Here is a 21397-nt window from a genome sequence, read left to right as displayed (position 1 = left end):
CAAATGATTTTAAAATCTGACGATGAACGACATAGTTATGGCTCGGACAAGCTCATTTATGGCCATTTTTGACCTTTGAACTCAAAGTGTGACCTTGACCTTGGAGATATCGACGTAATTATTTCGCGCGACACACCGTCCAATGATGGTGAACAAATGTGCCAAATGATTTTAAAATCTGACAATGAACGACATAGTTATGGCCCGGACAAGCTTATTCCGCCAGCCCGCCAGCCAGCCCGCCAGCCCGCCAGCCAGCCAGCCAGCCAGCCCGCCCGCATTCGCCAATCTAATAACCAGTTTTTTCCTTCGGAAAACCTGGTTAAATATTCTTAACTCCGACTCGTGTCAGTTGGTCTTAAGCTATATCAAAGTCCACAAACTATGGTTGGTTTTGTAGTGTTGCAAATTCAATTACTACACTGAAAATAAAGCTTTCTTTTATTTAGAAATTGTTTGCTTTGTATGCATCATTTTAAATGTAAGTTAGCTTGATAGTAACAACTACATTTGTCATGCTTGTTAGTTGATATTAGAATGATTATGAATATAACCTTACATATGAAACATGTAAAAGAATGTTACAAACACATAAAATATCAATTATGTATCAATATACTATATTAAATGAAAAGAAAAAACGCAATGAAGTCATATCAAGTAAGTTGCATGGTGCAAACATATGAGAAAAACAAAATTTATCATTTTCAGACAGAAGCATTCCATATTTTTACACAATTAAGTGGGGAGACATTTAGAAATTAATCATGACACTGAATGTCAGGATTGTTCTACATTCTGAAAATGTGACATAATGGACGTTAATTTCTTGTAACACATTACTGATGTAAATCTACGAATATAATACGCACTTTTTTACCTGCCAATTTTTTCTTCAAGTAGGGGGTGCGTATAATATACGTGTTTAGAGCAGAACAAAAATTTTCCAGTGCAAATTTTCAACTTAATTGCTGTTATTCGCTTTGTGGCAGCCATTTTGAACTACACCATTACATCAATGGGGTGCAACAGGGCTCGCGTTGTCGTTTGCCATTTGAGTAATTTGCGAAAATATTGAGAATTTGGCTCAATAAAAATCTTATTTGTGAAAATGCGAAAATCTAGTAAAATTTCATTGAAAACATCAGCCATTTATATTGGACTGGTTTTCTATATTTGTCTCTTTGTTTTAATGAAAGTGTTCACAATTCGAACAGTAAATGGAACCCGGTCTGTACCCAATTATGAGACATCGCTTGACCTTATTGTTATTGAAGTGCGCATGGTAGCTGGCCAATCAACAGTGAGCTCGCTTACACATAAAATGACGTTGTCAAATGAAACGTGAGAACGGGAGGAGCTATCGGATAATATTGGGTCATTAATGCGCAGACACTGTATACTTTGAATACACAGTTAATATCGTCGTCTGCCTACAAAATAGCGACTAGACGCTAAGTCATATAAAGAGATTAGCAAATGAAAAAAAAAAACAGCTGACAATACCCGTAAATAAATATTTCTTAACTGACCACTATTTATCTACCGCATATTTACCATATCTTAAGTAAAGAGTGGTAATTAAATAATAAGTTTCATGATACTAATAGTCTATTACACCTATCTGCCGATTGCCGAATTAAATAAAAACACGAGCAGTGTTATTGTATTTTAAGTTATATTAAAGTATTGAGTTTGTGACACTTCGGAAAAGTAATTCATCTAGACAACTATAAAAATGGAAGAAAAGTAATTCATCTAGACAACTATAAAAATGGAAGTAACCATTTTGTCTTCTTATTACTTTATTATTATTATAATTATTATCGTCCAGAATATTGTCAAAATTGAATTAAATGTGAAAACAAAAAACAGCGTCTCTGCTTCTTTCTTTTGTAATTATGACTGCTTGACCCGGATGTCAGCAAGGGGCCCGTGTGTTATCGGTTACAATCAATGGTAATATAAACAATAGACAGAGATATTTATTATGCAACTGTCATAACATCAGCACTATAACACATCCCGATCAATATACCGGGGTATTACTGTGAAACAGAAAGTTGACAACACCAAATTGATTTGCTATTTTCACAACACATAAATATATTGACACATTTTTTTGGAAATGGCCGATTTCAGACACTGATTTTTATGTGCGTATTTTACTCGGATTTTCAATTTTTACCGATAAATTTTGACCAACTCTGGGGTGCGTATTATGCATGAGGGCGTTTTATATTCGTGGATTTACAGTAGTTTACAAAACATGGAGCCAAATAAAATAGCCATCAGACAAAGTGACAAAAATGAGGTGAAATCTGAAAAACCATCACATCACACACACTTGACTCATATACTGAATATTTAATATCTATGCGAGAATGGTTAATTGCTACATAAATTATCAGTTTATAGTCATATTGTATATGTTACTCATGTAAGAAACAAATGACAAGTGCTTAACTTTCTAATCTTAATTGACTTTGCAGAAGATGATAAAACAAAGCAACAATTTTCTTCTTGCAGCAATTACAGTAATTATAAGACTCTGTCAGTCAAATGAAAGCTTATACTGTTAAATCAATATGTTAATGATATAGAATATCTGATATGTGGTGAAACAGAATACACATTAATGCCAATGTCACTCTCAACATGAAGGGAGATAACTGTTACATGACATTATTACTTCAACCAACTTAATTAAATATGACTACAGAAAATGGGAAACACATGTAACACAGGCAAACAATTACGCAAACAATAATCAATTTGTAATGAGAACTTGTTTTTGTTCACTTAAATATAAATGAGCTATCAGTAGTTTGTTCTGACAAAGTTGCCTTTCATGCAGATAAATGATAATAAATAATCTCTTTAAATTAATAACAAGATAACAAGACAATAGTTACAACCATCATACACTTGCATACATCACTATAAATGAGTTAAAAAGCAATTACAATAGATGTTTGGGAAAAAAAACTTAACAATTAATTTCTTGAATAATTAAACAATTATGTTTTGAGGGGTTTTACACAGTCACTTACTGTAGCATATAAATAGATTATTTTTTTACAAAAGTAAAGTTAGGTTGCTGTTTGTTAATTCATTTTATCCCACTTTTACAGCGAATTCAGTTGATTAAAGCCCGTTTATAAAAGTTCATCTATAATCAATGGCACGCGCTGTTAGGTTACGTTGTAAACAAATGTAGTTCCTTGTATATAAAAACTAAATGTTATATTGATGTTATAAAACTTTTAGATTTGCAATTCAATACGAAAAAAAATGCAATTAATAACGCACGACTCTTGGTCACAGAACATTATTCTGATTTAAACTAATGATTATTTGATCAGCGATTATTTTTGGAACGCGGAGTAATACACTGACCATGGTTACACTACAGTCATTATCAAAGTACGACAAACACTCATGAAAATGCAAAATTATCCAGTTAAACTAATTTTGTTTAAATAAAAAGGTTTACTGAATAAAAATTGGGATAAATAGAATAATAGGTTAGTGTTGATTAAAGATCAGGTTTATCATGCTTGGCATGGAAACAAAAAGCACTCGCCAAGGCTCGTGCTTTTTGTTTTCTAAGCCTAGCATGATAAACCTGATCTATAATCAACACTTACCTATTATTCTCTATATCACAATCCAAATATCAACTGAAACCCAAAGTTGAAGAACCTACATTTTTCCTCACCAAACTTCTTAAATTCCCCTTCATGTAAACAAAAAGGTAAGTCATACTACTGCTTCAAAACTTTACGACAATACATTTTACAACAACTTTTTTCACTTTTACCAAAATTATAACAATTTGAGATATCGTAACGGGATGTAATCAAATATTGAATAAAGAGTTATGGTTATTGTACTCTAACCTTTAAATCAAAGCCCTTGATCAATATATTAAGTTTCATAAGAATATCTTCAATACTTTCGAAGTTATTCTTGACACAGAAAACACACTATCAAAAAATAAGCAAAGGGCAATAACTAAACAAGGGCTGTTTGTAAAACATGCATGCCCCCCATATGGGCTGTCAGTTGTAGTGGCAGCCATTGTGTGAATACTTTTTTTGGCACTGTGACCTTGACCTTTGAACTAGTGACCTGAAAATCAATAGGGGTCATCTGCGAGTCATGATCAATGTACCTATGAAGTTTCATGATCCTAGGCATAAGCGTTCTTGAGTTATCATCCGGAAACCATTTTACTATTTTGGGTCACCATGACCTTGACCTTTAGCCTAGTGACCTGAAAATCAATAGGGGTCATCTGCAAGTCATGATCAATGTACCTATGAAGTTTCAGGATCCTAGGCATAAGCGTTCTTGAGTTATCATCCGGAAACCATTTACTATTTCGGGTCACCGTGACCTTGACCTTTGACCTAGTGACCTCAAAATCAATAGGGGTCATCTGCGAGTCATGATCAATGTACCTATGAAGTTTCATGATCGTAGTCCTAAGCGTTCTTGAGTTATCATCTGGAAACCATCTAGTGGACGGACAGACATACGGACGGACCGACATGTGCAAAACAATATAACCCCTCTTCTTCGAAGGGGGGCATAAAAAGCAAATATAACACATTATGGTTCTTATTCTCTTCACTACAACTCAATGTCCTCTATAAATATACTGTTTTAAATTTAAATTACTATAAAATTATGATTCCCTTCAGTGGCATGAAGCTCATTGCAACTATCTTAAGTTGTACAACAATACACATCTCTTTGCGATAACTGAAGAACACACCTGGAAACATGTAGACTTCACAAAGACATATTGGATCTAATGATTTTTCTCACACAAGACATTTGGTACCAGCCATGTTTTCCATATGTGAAGCATGCCTCCAATATTGCTAAAGCAGTCAACAGGACAGGGACACCAAATGGCATTCAGTTATCTTGGCTAAATCCCATCTATCCCAGCTTCTAATTGATTGAAGCCATGTGTGACACCTACTTCTATCAGGTATTGACGCATCAATACTAATTAAAGGGAAATAACTCTTTACAAGGGGGACAATTACACCAAGCTTGGTTAGTGTTATTTTAGGTGTAAAGAATTAAAAAAAAGACAAAGGTATTACGTTTGATATTTTTGTTCTTTGCCTTATCATATTTGTTTTAGTGCATAGAAATGAACACATGCAACCGTGCAACATCTGGATGTGATTTCTATTCGGTAATTGTCTTGTTGTGATAACATAATGTTGCATTTTGAGATTAACAGTAAAGACATTAGTACTGACAGAGTGTTTTTTATTCAAGCAGTATCAAAGAAGGGTTGTTTAGCAAGACAATTTAAATAAACATTCTATAGTCTAAACAATGTTGCCATGAACATTAAGTGGTTCCAACCATCCATCATTTTGCCTTGAAGAAACCAGTCTGTCTTCTATTTGGAAGTCCCCTTGTTAATATAGTAAGATTTGATTTTGCTTTTGCAGGTATTTAAATTGGACAATTATTTACTTATCACTGTTTTTCAACGTCTGGGAAGCCATCTCCTTCTCCTTAAGAAGTTGAGTTTTAAGTGCATGTGACCAGTCTGGAATTATGTAGCTGTAGTATTTTTTCCGTTTCTGGTGCTTAATTGCAGATTTAATGTGCTTCCTTGCTAGTGAATATACCGTTTCTAAACTATTTTTCAAACTTTCTACATACTCTGAATCTGTATTTTGTTGTTGCTTTGGGCCATGTGCTAAATGACTGGAAGGAGAATTTGGGAAACATCCAAATTGCAGCTGAATTGGTAATGTTACTTCACAACCAAACATTACCGTAACTACTCTATGTTTTCAGACACTTAAAAATAATTTTTTTTTTTCGTGTCCGAAAACTTAGATACGCAAAATATTCACAAAATACAGGTGTCCGAAAACTTAAGAGTCGAAAATTGAAGTGTCCGAAAATAGCTTCAATTGTATCAACGACTACCGGTAATAGAGCGCACTTGTAAAATACTATGCTGTAAAGTATAAATTACAGTTATACATGTTTGCATTGCATTTTAAATAATTTTAAATGCTTAATTTATTTGACAGAAAGTTACTACAAGGTTGTACTTTGACCAATGAGTTCAAAGATAAGCATGTGATGTACCGATACTCGCTAGTATGAACCTGTAATTAACGCAATAAAAAATTAAAACTATGAATTCTTTGTTTGTTCCTTTCCGACAGTTGTTATTTAACACCTTCCATTGTTCGTAAAACTTGTAAAATGGTGCATCACACTTTGAAGCGTTTAGTATTTGTCACAGTTATTTTACTGAGAAGTGGTAGTACCTTTGCGGTAGATAATATAACTGTTAATTGGCGCTACCCTTGGCCATTGTCATAACGCTTATGCTATCGGGCGAAACCATTGTTTAATACCGGTTTACAAGGTTATTTACCCAATTACGCAAATGTAATGGTCCGTTGCCCTCAGGCATGCACCTGCCATGTTTTATGATGTTAATCTGGTTGTTAAACCCCATGATCGAAGTGTCATGAGATATCAAAAACAGGATAGAAATTGTGTAAAATAGCGCTGTGAAATATACTGTCCGAAAACTTAGAGACATTAATTATGGACTAAAACTCGTGTGTCCCAAAATTAAGAGTCACAAAAAATAATTATTTTTGCTAAAAAAAGGGGTGTCCGAAAACTTAAAGTGTCCGAAAACATAGAGTTATTACGGTAGTTCATAAGGACCAGGGATCATATTTATTTCGGTTTTGTCGGTCCTAGACCGATTGGGGTCATGAAAGACCGATTGAAAATCACAAAGAGTCGGTCCGATTCTGTTTGCTAAAATTCCCATGTCATGAAATCAATAACGCAGTGCACAAGCCAGCATACCCTAATTACATTCTTATCTCGATTAGGTGTTATAAACCATTCACTGCAGTCTCTAAACCGGTCAAGACCAGTCTATTGCACGTCAGCTGACTAGTATCAGCGTATGACACCAAACGAAGATTCGCGCGGTTGTGCATTAGTCAAGCGTGAATAACCCAGTGTCAATATCAATCGATAATTTCACTGGCTTATACCTAGCACCCTAATCGGTCCGTAATGTGTGCTCGTCCATGATACAATTGTTGACAGTTACTTCGGAGGTTAAAACCTCGATGTTATCCTCGTGGAAATTGTGAATTTCGTGCATGAAACATTCAGTAAACTTTCATAAACAAAGAAGAAAATCGGATATTCTGCAATAATTGTGGGCGGACCTTATACACTGAAAGCACGCGCTGTAACTAAACAAAACATGCCGATACATTTTCCACCAGCGTAATAATCCGGCAATAAATGAATGAAAGTTGCGGTTTTGATTGACAGAACAGCCGAAAGTTATTTTTATGGGCGGAACTTCACATAAAATAGTACACAAGAAAAATAATATACATTGTATAAATCTTTAGTAAAAATCGTGTTAGAATCGAAATAATTCGTGTACTTTATTGTTTGTTGTTGAATAACCCACGACCGGAAGTTAAGATGCGTGGTTTTTAATCCCTACGCATCTTAACTATTGGCCGTGGTTTATTCGACAACAAACTATAGCGTACACGAATTGTTTTTCAACTATTTGGTTTTATTATTGCCAGAAGCCAACCTACGCACAGACATTTGTTAGATTCAATGCATGTGTGTAAGCTATTATCGAGTCGAGAATGATTTAAAACATCGGTATAGACTTACACAGATTAATAATATTGACAACAATGAAAAGTCAGATAAAACAGTTACCGAAACAACAATGAAATAGCTAATGATAAAACCAATTGAGAAAACTTGTATGTTCCGTTAAAAAAAATGCTTAAGGCAATTTAACTTGTACATTATTATACCCTCTTCATGAATGGCAAAATCAATGGTATAAATTTTAACGTAATTTGTCATAATTTCGGATAAAAAATTTCGGACACTTTTTCCCCCATTTTAATCCAGACCGATTGATGTTGCTGGAAAATATGTTCCCTGATAAGGACTTTATGTTGAACTGTGCACACTTGCACATTATGCAGATGTCACCAACTGTAAGTTTTCCTCCCAATTTGTTTGATGGTCATTAATAAATGATAATTTCATATCTTACAGACATTGGTTAGAACGTTCAGACATTCCATGGATTTATTGATTAAATGCAGAGGTTCTTGTTTGGTTAATTTCAAGAAGCTTACACACTTCGTGGAATAATTTAGATTGATAATTTGATCCTTGATCTGAATGTATGTCCAAACTTACACCACATCGGTTTAAATATTCTAATACAATTTTCTTAGCTACTGTTTCTGCTTTTTGATTTGGCATTGTGTAGGATTCAAAGATTACTTAGTAAATTGATCCATGACAACAAGAATGTATAAATTATTTTGTACAGTAATTTGAAGTGAACTGATTATGTCCCTACATACTCAGTCCATGGGAAAATGACAATTAGTACTCTGTAAGACCATGTCTACCTTGTTTGACTGGTCTTTTCCTGGCAGAACACACTGTACAATTAAGAATAAAGTCCCGCACATTATCGTTCATTTGATACTAGTAAAAAGATGACTTCACTTTAGACACTGTCTTTTGAACACCAAGGAGGCCAACAAACTAGAATTATGACGACAAACTAGAATAATGACGACAAACTAGAATTATGACAACAAACTAGAATTATGACGACATTTTAAAACATCTATGGTCCATAATCCTGGCAAGACCAGCTGATCCTGTACGGTCATGTCCTTACTGGGACCAGCTGATCCTGTATGGTCATGTCCTTACTGGGACCAGCTGATCCTGTATGGTCATGTCCTTACTGGGACCAGCTGATCCTGTAAGGTTCTGTCCTTACTGGGACCAGCTGATCCTGTATGGTCATGTCCTTACTGGGACCAGCTGATCCTGTATGGTCATGTCCTTACTGGGACCAGCTGATCCTGTATGGTCATGTCCTTACTGGGACCAGCTGATCCTGTATGGTCATCTCCTTACTGGGACCAGCTGATCCTGTATGGTCATGTCCTTACCAAGACCAGCTGATCTTGTATGGTCATGTCCTTACTGGGATATCTTCTAAATAGAACATTAACCTTCAAATTGAAGATATCCAAGTTCAGCCATAAATTGGGAACAGCAGGTGACTTACAATTGCATTCCTGGATGGCTGAAGGCCTTCCTCCATCCAGCGAATGATACAACCCACGTCTGTGTCATTCCATTGCAACTCTGCAATTTCTTTCGGAGAATGATTCACAAGAAGCGAGGGCTTGAGCTGGTCACTAGCATTGACAGTTATGCCAATATCATTAATGGAAAATGGTTGTAGTTCAAGTGTCGTCCCCTTTCCCACCCCTTTCAGAGATACTTCTTGACCACTCTCTCTATTCATGTCTCTCATCCTGAGAGGACTCACTCTGCGGGTGAATCTGTTAAATCCAGTCTTCACAATTTGTGCACCAATGGCTATTAAAGACATTACTAACTGCAAAACAAGGACAAGTGACTATAAAGCTTGTGAACTTTTGTTAGCTGTCTTACAACTGGAAACAGTTATGTTTCTAGTAAACAGGGGAATCACATTATCAACTTTTGCAAACTCTGACCATTTTTTATGACGTTTTAAACAAACACTGCAACCCTTACATGGCAAATTTTTTAAGGATAGTGTTATTGTCGTAAAAGTCACACTCTATTGGATCACAAGGAATTCTGCTTAAACTATCACAGAGTGCTGGTTTCCTGTCCAGTGTTCTTTTTTTATAATCAAAGTTGCCATAATTTCCATCTTTGGCCACAAGCCATTTGGTCAACTGGGGATTTGAATGAAGCAATCCATCTTAGACTTGAATGATCTGAATTTTTGGACAAGTAGATAATGACCAAATTTACGCAAAAAAGGTAACAATAGCTGGGAGTTCATGTCTGGTAACGCAGTACTTTCTTTGTGTATTTTAAAGAGATTTGCTTGAAAACAAAAAAGGCCTCTCAATTTCCATCTGAACCTTTGCACATAATTGCATCTGTGACAAACGTCCACCAGTCCTATTCCAGTGTCACTGGCATCTACGCCAAGATAAAAAGTCCTTACGTCTTTGGATAGACCATTGCTTCTACACCAACAAGAGCAGATTTGAGATACTTGAAGTCTGCCCAGGCTTATCAGGGACAAAACTTTCTGCCTAGACTTTATTTTAATTGAAACAAAAAATTCCATAAAGGGGGAACAAAGCCTAAAGCTTTCTGATTACAACCACTTCAATATCACAAGTACCAAAGCCATAGCCGATAAATTCTGTGAGTTCAAGTAAACTGCGTCACTATGTGCGGGACATTGAGTGCAATCACATACTTCCAATCTTCCATATGTGCGTATATTGCAAGGTTCATACATAATATAACCTTTGTTATGATTCTGAACAACATAATATTGAAGACTTACCATACACTGTAATTTTTATGGGTTCCACTGCACTATAATTGTTGTATATGATTTTCTGAGATAATAATTGTTTGTCTATATAATAGTTCACAAGGCATGCATTGGTAGGTACACAGCGTAATACAACACTTGTTTTGACAATGTCATTTGTATGTTTGAAAACATGAACCTATTAACTGCCATTGAAATCTGCAGCTGTAGATCTGGTTTGCAACGCTTGAATGGGTTCAAGGTTACACAAAGCTCTGTTAATCTACTTAGGACTATGTTTCTGAGTTTTGTTCTCATTCACACACCTTTCCAAACAATTAATCAGTGACCCAGTCCCATTCCTTTCATTCCCTTCCGTTGGTTTGTTCCAACATTTCATTCTAAGATGCCTCTGCAGTTGTAGGACAGAGTTGCTGCATTAAGCAAGAAATACTGTAAGACACTATACTTGTTACACATCTTGGTCACAATTAGCTTGATTGTTTGATGATATATATTTCTATGTAACAAATCATTTGGCAGACATTTTCAAGAAAACATTCTTTTCACAAAAATGTCAATCAAGAATACATCATTTTTCAACTGTAAATAGAAATGTTGTTTAAATTACTCAGCATGGAAATTGCACTTCAGATTCCAGTTATCCTACACTGATAAGATACTATGAGACTCTCATATTTAATTGCAAACATATTAATTTCTACTAGAACTGCAACAAATCACTGCTTGGCGCATCTGCAAGTTCATAAGTGACAAGTATCTACTTACTGTAGAATAATCCATATTGAATTTCAATGATACTACCTTGTCTGGTGGTGCAATGATATACTGTGCCTAATAGTCGGCAAAATACATTCTTTTTACTGTCAAGTTGTGCACACAAAGACATTGATTAAGTATAAAAGTGAAAGGAGAAAATAACATATGTAGGGGAGACTTTTAAATTTGACAGTTGTAAGAAAATATAACCTTTATTAATGTAATATTAAGAAAATTGCATAGCAGAGAAACAATGTTAATTAATAAGTTTAATCACTAAATTATTAAGATTTTTTGAATTAATCAACTTCTATGAAAAAATATTCACTAAAAACTTACTTTTCAGAAAGTGTCTCTTTAAAAAATACACTTATTTAACTATTTATGCATGCAATTCTATTATTTTGCCACTTGTGGTTATTTCTAGATGTTATTATAAAAGACTTGTTATGATTTATGCTTATAATTTTAATATAGAATTGCTATACAGGGTACATCAACTTCATAAAACAAACACATACCAATAAAATCCCACCCCTATTCAAGATTGATAACTTTTATTTGTTTTTAAATGTGTTCCCTCTGAGAAACTGTATTTTTCTATTTGATTTTATACAATATTTTTTTTAATTGTGTCTATTATAAGAAAACGTAAACTGAAAATTTGACTGCAATAAGAATATAACGTCTTACAACTTTATCAAATAACATTAGTACAGATTAACTCAATAAAATTAACACCATCTTTTCTTGTTTAACAAGTTCCAGACAGTTTTGTTATCCTAATATAAATAGAAAACAAGTCAAAGGTAAATTCAATAATACTTTGACTTAAAATAACAGTTAACAATAGACTTATGAGAGTTCCATTATTCATGATTAAAACAATTTCCTAGGCACAGCCCTTTTCCATGACTCAAAGGCCTCTTCAAGGTGGAAGTCCTTTCTAGGCTTGCCATTTGTTCTTATCCTCATTATTATGCCCTTAGCAAAGTATTTTTTTCGTTCAAATTTGGGGCCTGTAGAAGGACCCTTTCACAATCGAAAAAAGTAGATATTTTTCCTAAATGGACTTAAAAATTCCCAGTCAAAGGCTCCAGCATTTTTTTTTAAATTCTCAACACAAAGCTCATCTGCCATTAAGCTCTTGTTGAACCTTGAATAATATAATATTATATTGAAATATTTTTTATTTTCAAATTAAAAGCATGGGCTAGAACAAACAACAACACTTATTTCCTAATTTTATTCGTAACGATGTGAGTTTACCAATTCAATGGGGCAAGGCCCCATGACCAAAAAAGTGGAAAAACACTGCTGAGTGTCTGAGTTATTTACTCTTTCAGTACTGCAACCGAATTTTGAAGGCCTTTGCAAACAGTTTGGATCCAGATGAGATGCCACAGAATGTGGCGTCTCATCTGGATCCAAACTGTTTGCTATTCTGATAGTATTCTTTGAAAAAAATCGAAGAAAATGCTTATTTTAGAAATTCAGCAGACAACATTTTAGCAGACGACAAATTTCCCAGCATGCAAAGGGTTAAGCCTGTTTTTCAAGGCTGACTTTACCTGGTCCTTACTAGAATGCTCTTCTTTAGGTCACCTGGACATCCATGTTTGGCCTGCCATGAGGAGACAGAAGCACCTGAAATTGACAAACCCATGATCACATAAAAACCCATGATCACATACAACAATCTGTTTGTTTCATTGGAAGTTCTGTCTAATGAACATACTTATGCCAATAACCTCACAGCTAAAATCGGAGGAAATGGGGAGAATGGCAGTAGAAATCACTTCAACACCAAATTACCCACAAAAGTTCTTTCCCATGTCCCAGATATTGAACTAGCCATCCCCTTATGGCAGTCGCGTCAATAACACTACTATGTCTAAATAAACTTAAAGTGGCTGGGTTGAAACAAGTCCCAACATGCCAAATGCTACCCAACCTGTGTTTTTAAGCCATCACATCCCTATCTTATGCATATGAATTATGGTCATGGCAAATATCCATGTATATAGGGTGTAATTCCTAGCAATTTATAAAGGGTACCAAACACTGGCTATGCTCTGTCCAAAGTTTAAGTTAACTACATCATGAACCAACATACTGTTTCATTCTATTATTGATCTTTTTTCCAAAAGTTGTTGTTTGATATTGTTATTGAAGACCATCATTTTTTATTTATAAAATAAGAAAAGAAAAACAAACTGATAAAATTGCAAATAAAAAACAAGATACAATGCCTAGAAATGTCATTCCCTTGATCTCGGCATCATTATGTATAAAACTGTGAATTAAGTAGTGAAGGTGGGTTTTTGTTGCAAAAAAATCCCACAACATAATAATTCCATTAATAAGGAATGCGACGTTGATGTAATGTTTCATTTTTCTTGGCAGATTTTGAACTCCATATTACTCTAGATTTTCACATAATTATGATCACCAGGTAGAGTACTTTTTATGTCTCCAATTAACAACAACTACATAATCAACATACCTAAAAAAATCCTGGAAAGTGTATTTATATTATGCATATAATGGTAACTCATTTTCAAAACCAAGGTCGTTTTATTTTTAAAACAAGATTTCTTTGAGAAATACAATGCCCCCCTGTAAGCCAAATATGAAGTTGCTATGTAGGAGGAGGAGGAGTAGTAGTAGTAGTAGTAGTAGTAGTAGTAGTAGTAGTAGTAGTAGTAGTAGTAGTAGTAGTAGTAGTAGTAGAAGTAGTAGTAGTAGTAGTAGTAGTAGTAGTAGTAGTAGTAGTAGTAGAAGTAGTAGTAGAAGTAGTAGTAGTAGTAGTAGTAGTAGTAGTAGTAGTAGTAGTAGTAGTAGTAGTAGTAGTAGAAGTAGTAGAAGTAGTAGTAGTAGTAGCAGTAGCAGTAGCAGCCAGCAGCAGTAGCAGCATTACAATACCAATACTTAAGAATGATCAAATGGGAAAAGGTAACCTAGCACATGCAGTAAATATGGGGCTCATTTACAGGTCAGATTTGGAATCGCTGCTGTAAAATGAGATTTTGAATGAATTAAAGGGAGGCAAATCTGTAATAAAAAGAACATGCATAAACCGTAGTTGTTTCCCTTGTTTAAACCATGCTCAATCCTTATAATGCCTATTTCCAGTAACTGTGACCTTCACCTGTGACCTTGACCTTTGACCTAGTGACCTCAAAATCAATAGGGGTCATCTGCGAGTCATGATCAATGTACCTATGAAGTTTCATGATCCTAGCCCCAAGCCTTCTTGAGTTATCATCCGGAAACCACCTGGTGGACGGACCGACCGACCTTCCGACCGACCGACATGAGCAAAGCAATATACCCCCTCTTCTTCGAAGGTGGGCATAAAAAGCTTTGCAACGCTCACCATATCTTTATGGGACACATTTTTTATCAAATAATTTTATTATTCAAAACAATAACCATACTCCACTGAAGAAGTGAAAAACAACTATCAACATAACAGCATATTGCCCAGGTAACAAGTTCCCACAGTGGTAAAAATATGGGCTGTGCTCTGTGAAAAGAAAGTTAAATGCATTTGCGTACATTTTTGCGGAAAGTGTCGTCCCAGATTAGCCTGTGCAGACTGCACAAGCTAATCTGGTACGACACTTTCTGCAAAATTTTGATTTTTGCTAAGGCCAAAAAGACAAATAGTTGTGTTTCCGGTCACCCGACCGACCCTATCTTTTTGGGGCCGACCCAAAAACTTATTATCCAATATTTGCCTTTTTTGTTAATTTTTCCCCGTCGAGTTCCGAGTTCGGCGATTTTTTTCCATCTCCGTCCAGACAAATTCGGCGATTACCAGAATTATTGTACTGTGACCTGCAAAATAACATCCCGTCGCCGCGAACACTTTATACTACCGTATACGTGCGCTTATAAGACGCCCTCGCTTATAAGACGCACCCCGACTTCGGACTTTATAATGGGTGGATTTGAGACTGACCCGCGTGTAAGACGCGGTCAAATTTTGCCGTATTCATCGGCCAGAACATGGCCGAAAAATGGCAGAATGTTAAAGAAAATCATCAATTAGTAAAACATTGAGAATTTTTCAAACTCGCACTGCATACAATTAGTAATTCACACAAGTCTGAAAAATAAAACAATCAAACAACAAAGTAAAAAATATTTGTTTATTTTGTGATATATTAGTGGGTTTTAATTTATTTTCAAGTATTATTCATGCAATAAAAATAATTATCAAATTGACAAAATTTCTAACAACTGCGTATTAATCATTTGCCCTAACAATTGCAAACATAAAACATATTACGTTCGTAATATCAATGCACAAGCAAAATTGATCGTGTCAGTCATCTTAATTGTATTGTTTGACAGGTATTGAAATCTAATAGGCAGATATTTTGAAAGCGTTTAGTTTTATTACCTAGATTATGCAAATTTTATGCCCATTGTCTATCAACAATAGGTAACGCCTACTTTCATAAAATTAGCCAATCGCGTGATAGAGTGATAGACTCCGAAGCGCAGATCGAAATCACGTGTCAAGAAGAAAGCCATATGCGGATAATTGCATGCGGTCGCTCTTTGCTCCCGTCGTTGTTGGCCCCTAATAAATAATGTGTCATCAGTATAAGTGGTTCGTCTGAATAAACGTGTTTATTTAACAATTGACAGTTGCAAACTGGTAACTTATTTCAGAGGATACCCTAATTGCCAATTATGTCTTAATTGAAAATTAACAACTTGGAACAAAGACGATCAGGTGATACAAACTTGTCAAATAGCATTTGTAATCGGCAGCGTGTTTACTGAGAATTGATTTTGCTGTTGTTTTAAGCATGTTGGCATCGTGTTGCCGCTTACACACGTATACTGTAATGACCAAATTATATGGCATTTAACGACGTCGCGCGCAGACAATCAGGTGATAAAAACTTTTCAAGAATAATCACGGACAATATAACGTCTTACGCCCCAAAAATAACAAAATTCAAATTAAAAATAATAGACAACAAAATCAGTAACAATACATTTTATTACAAATAAATCGGTAACTGAACATAGCGTTCCCATACATGGTACGGGCCAATACAGACTTTAGAGAAAATGCAAATGGCTGCCGCGATGATTCAAAACAACTGACAAGTGTCCAACTTGGCTAGCATAAGCCCAGTAAACTCGATATTTTGATTTTTTTTGTTTATTTTCACCAGTATCTCGCTTATAAGACGCGACCCCAACTGTAACTTATTAATTTAAGTCTCAAAAATGCGTCTTATAAGCGAACGTATACGGTATACACATTGTGCAATCGGGGGACCAGTCTGTTTTTCCCGCAAAATCAATATCGGGCGTTCCGTTTGATTGTAAACATGGCGTCGTCCATTTTGTCCGTCAATTTGAACAAATGTTTTCATCATGCCGGAACAAAGTCTTTGAATTCTTATTCAAACTCCATGACTTTAAAGAATGTATGGCACAGATACCACCCAGCACAGTCGAAGCGATCGAAACTGGAAGTTAGTGGGTTTGCTGCAGAAGAAAAGGTGAGTTTTTTTGTCTGTTGGACAATCGAGCTTACAATGAGCCTTCCTTCTGGATTGGCCTGCTCATGTCAATTAATTTGTAGCAACACGTAATTAAGAGATAAACAAAAACAATCATTTTATTTCTGACTAACAGCGAGGATCAATTTAAATGTAGTCAATGACCTTTATTGTATTTTCAAGTGTAAATCGGCGACAGTCGTCTTTCGTGTCATTAGTTTTCGCGAGAGGAATTAAAACTTGAGACTGAACAATGGGTCCCTAAATGTATAGCACAAAGAACGATGTATCTCTCTCTCGTGCACTGCTATATTTAGATATTAGAACAGTGTTCAACACTTTACACTGATTTATGGAAAACATGAAAAATAAAAAGAATTTTAAATAATAATAAGTTTTTCCTACCTACCGACCCTACTTTTTTTCAGGAGGTGACCTGAAACACAACTATTTTTCTTTTTGGCCTAAGAGCCTTTCTTGACACAAAAATTATCATAAAAGCGGAAAGTGTCGTCCCTGATTACCCTATGCAGACTCACAGGCCAATCTGGGACAACACTAAACACATAAGCATTAAACCCTTTTTTCACACAGCATGGCCCATATATACTTTAAAACAAGAGCACGGCATAATGGGTGCCACACTCGGCGAAAGCTTCAGAATTTTAATTTTTTTAGACGTCACAGTGACCTTGACCTTTGACCTAGTGACCCAACAAGAGATGTGTTTGTCAGAAACACAATGCCCCCTACTGCGCCACTATGACATAAACTTTATCATTTGGCAGGTATAGAAATCATCTCCCTTTAAAGCTTATTACTTCCCTTGGATTTTGTCCAATCAAACCGGGGGGGGGGGGGGGCTGTAGACAGCCCAAAATGACCAAGTCAGACATCACTAACAACCAAGGCCTGTGGATTATCAAAGAGATCATAGCCAGAGTTCATCATGTATCTATGGACATAAGTCCACAGGTATGTAATGAACTCTACTAGTAACAACTAAGTACATGAAAGAAATGATGATTATATCATTTTAAAAAAACCTTTGACAAATCAATCATTTGAGTTATAAATAATCAAAATAATAAATCTGTTCAGTTACTGTGAAAAGAACTTCAATTCTTGGTAAGGAAATATATAATACGAGATTTATAATTATAATTATATAAATTACTGTGAAACCATTATTAATCGTCAGGCATTAATTTTCATAAATTTCGTCAGTCGACCGATCGGCAAATTTAAGATCCTAACGAACAATCATGCTCTATGTTTGAACAAAAACAAACACTAAGTTGAACAATATTTTAAAACTTTACCGTAGACATGAGGCATTAAATTCCAACATAATCCATGCACACGTTTACTGCTGTTTCGTAATCAAGATTAATCCGGTTTTGACACAAAGGGATGTAGATTACACAAGGTACTTAACTGACACGTTACACTTCTTTAAAACCGGGTGCAGTACAGCTGTATCGACTGCGTTGACTTCGTTTATGTAGAATGGTAATGAATTAGCGCTAATTGTTTATAACTTTATTACCCATTAGGTGCATCGGTTTTTCAGGGGTGTTGCATATTAGCCATCACGCAGCGAATGCCAATGAAAGACAATAAACCAAATGAAAAGATGACGATGTGTGATCAATTAACCTGCGTATTTATCACAAATTAATAAAGAATATTTTAATTGCTGTTTGTTGTTTGATTGTTTGCGTTTGACCACACCTATTACTATTTTATATGTATCAATTTATTTATTTTTAAATTATTGACATTATTGATTTATATACCGGTAGTTTACTTTTTAAGAACAAACACACACATAAAGTTTATAATTTTAATGTTGATATCAGATTAAAAAAGCATTTTATTTGAAAAAAAACACTTAACAAACTGGTACCTCTTTCGTATAACACAAACGGTTTTAAAACGGTATTGACAGCATTTTAATAAAAATCAAACCAACTAGAACACATACCCAAGAAAATAAACACAAGTGACTAGTTTGATTTGCTTGCAAAAAAATACTTCATTTCATTTAGAGAGCAAAAAAAAAAGGAAACAACATTGTTTCATCAACACAACATGGACATTTTTTTTAAATCAGTCCAGCTTAAAGACTAATTGGCAATTGGCTTCGTTGTTACAAACACTCGTTAACGGTTATTCGATCCCACTTGTTCGCTAATCATAAAAATGAACGTGTGCATGGCATACATTAAGAGGGTCCATTACTGTCCCTTGATAACAAAAGACTAGTTAATTGGCATTTGACAAACAGGCCTCACCTCCTGCAGTGATTCTCAAGTGTGTTCCCGCATTCGTACCACGATTTTTCGCAACTGCGATTGATCGCGAATATGTATTACACACAAATCGGATAGTGACTGACGCATTTATTTAATTCAAAATCAGAAATCGGCGAATTTAAGTGCTGACGAAATCGTCATTTTTATAAAAATGACGAAATTTTGTGCTGTCGAAAATAAATGGTTTCACAGTACTTCCCTTGAAAATAATTGTCTTTAACAAATCTCTATTTTTAGTAGCAAATAATTAAAAGCCACTACCGTAACTGTAGATTCACCACTCAAAATGTGCAGCTCCATGAGATACACATGCATGCCAAATATATAAAGTGGCTTTGTTCAATATTGAATAATTATCTCCCTTTAAAGCTTATTACTTCCCTTAAATGTGTATTTTTTACTGTAGACCTTGAAGGATGACCTTGACGTTTACCTTTTACCACAATGTGTTTGTCAGAAACACAATGCCGTCTACTTCGCCTCTTTAATTTATTTAACAAAAATATATACCTTGGCAGGTCAGATAACTATGTCCATTTAAAGCTTATTACTTCCCTTGACTTTGTTTTTTCGACCCTAGACCTTGAAGGATGATGTTCACCTTGAAATTTTACCACTCAAAATGTGCAGCTCCATGAGATACACATGCATGCCAAATATCCAGTTGCTATCTTCAATATTTAAAAAGTTATGGCCAATGTTAAGGTTTTAGCACGACGCCTACGGCGGACGGCAGACGGCGGACGACGAGCTTGCTATGACAATAGCTCGGGTTTTCTCCTAAAACAGCCAAGCTAATAAAATTAGTTCCTTCAAAATGTGTGTCCCTGAGGATTGTAATTGAAAATATTTTAAATACTTGAGGTTGTCTCAGATAGCAAAATGATAACAAACTTCTTTTTTTCCTTCAATCATGAATGCATCAACTTTAACAGGATTTAATATAAAGTTAATTTTTAATTACGGATTTAAAAAAGAGAAATAAGCCAACACCTTTATTCAACAGTAAAATATGAATCTGTTTCTTCACATTAACATGTTTTCAAGTTAATGTTTTTAGTAATAACATGTCCATGTATATGGATTGAGTACTATTTTGTTAAATGTTATTGCTTTTTTTGTCCATTTTTTATATTTTTATATTTCAATGCCATAACTTTTAATGCTATAACTTCAGATGCCATTAAAAGGGTACTGAAAATGGAGATGGCAGCAGTCAATGTGCAGAAAGCATGGTTGGCAACCCCTGCGAAAATTTGTTCTAGAAATTGGAACGGTTCTGCAACTGTTCTAGAACATCAAAAACAGTTCTAGAATGTTCCATATTCACGTTCTAGAACTTATGTTCTGGAATTGTTCCAGAACAGTTTTCTATAATAATTCCAGAACATTTCTGGAACAAGGCTTTGTTCTGAAACTGTCCCAATAATATACAAGAATACAAAAACATTTTTAGAACATTTCAAGGACAAAATAAGTTCAATAAATTTCTAAAAATGTTTTTAAATGTAGTTCTAGAACACATTTAGAACTCTTTAAGAACCAGTAAGTTCTACAAAGGTTCTAATGGGGAATAAGAACACATATAGAACATGTCTGGAATCAAGGTATAAATTGTTCTACAATTGTTCTACATATTTAAAATAAACTAATTCAGACCATGATAATTTAACTTCAATTTCAAATAAGTAAGTTCTACAAAAGTTATAATGGGGAATAAGAACACATATAGAACAGGTCTAGAACCAAGGCCTATAAATGTTCTAGATAATTTAAAATAAATATGTGTAACAGTGTGATATTACCTCCCTTTAAAATGTTCTTTTCTTAGATTAATTATACTTATTGTTTATATATAATGTTGGTGTGAACAAGAGTATACTTATTTTCGAATTGTGTAACTATTTGAAGTATATTGTTGTAGTTAAATAAAGTTGATATATTTTCTTATATAAACTTTATTTAATAATGGAAGTTAAGATCAATCATCCCACCAGTTGTGCAAGGTAGTCAGGTTAGTCCTGATGAATTAGATTCTCACTTACAAGTTCCGAGGGGAACAATGTCCTAGAACTGTTCTAGAAATTTATACAAGAACAATTCTGGAAGAGTTCTAGAACAATTGTTCAATAATTATTTTAGAACAAACCTTCAGAACTGTTTAAGAACTATTTGTTCTACAAATTATTCTCATTTAACGTTCAACAACTGTTCTTAAATCATTCTAGACCATTCTAAGAATGATACCAGAACACTTCTAGTCATTTGTTCCAGTCATCTCATCTCTCATCTTTGCCTGTGGTCCCATCTGGGACATAGGCCGCCAACCAGCT

General features: G+C 34.8%; 1 protein-coding gene across 3 annotated transcripts in view; it reads right to left on the bottom strand.

The window, feature by feature from the left end:
* LOC127832136 (poly(rC)-binding protein 3-like) overlaps positions 1–21397 on the bottom strand; it is a 183756-nt gene that overhangs the window by 62634 nt on the left and 99725 nt on the right. For all 3 annotated transcript variants that reach the window (XM_052357377.1, XM_052357375.1, XM_052357379.1), the window contains one exon: positions 12784–12859. The gene's annotated coding sequence lies outside the window, so the exon portion shown is untranslated. The remainder of the gene's footprint in view (positions 1–12783; positions 12860–21397) is intronic.

This window comes from Dreissena polymorpha, chromosome 5, assembly GCF_020536995.1.
Source record: "Dreissena polymorpha isolate Duluth1 chromosome 5, UMN_Dpol_1.0, whole genome shotgun sequence".
In the NCBI taxonomy this organism is placed as follows: Eukaryota; Metazoa; Mollusca; class Bivalvia; order Myida; family Dreissenidae; genus Dreissena; species Dreissena polymorpha.
The sequence above is the reverse complement of the archived record's forward strand: the minus strand, read 5'-3'. Positions and strand labels throughout refer to the sequence as shown.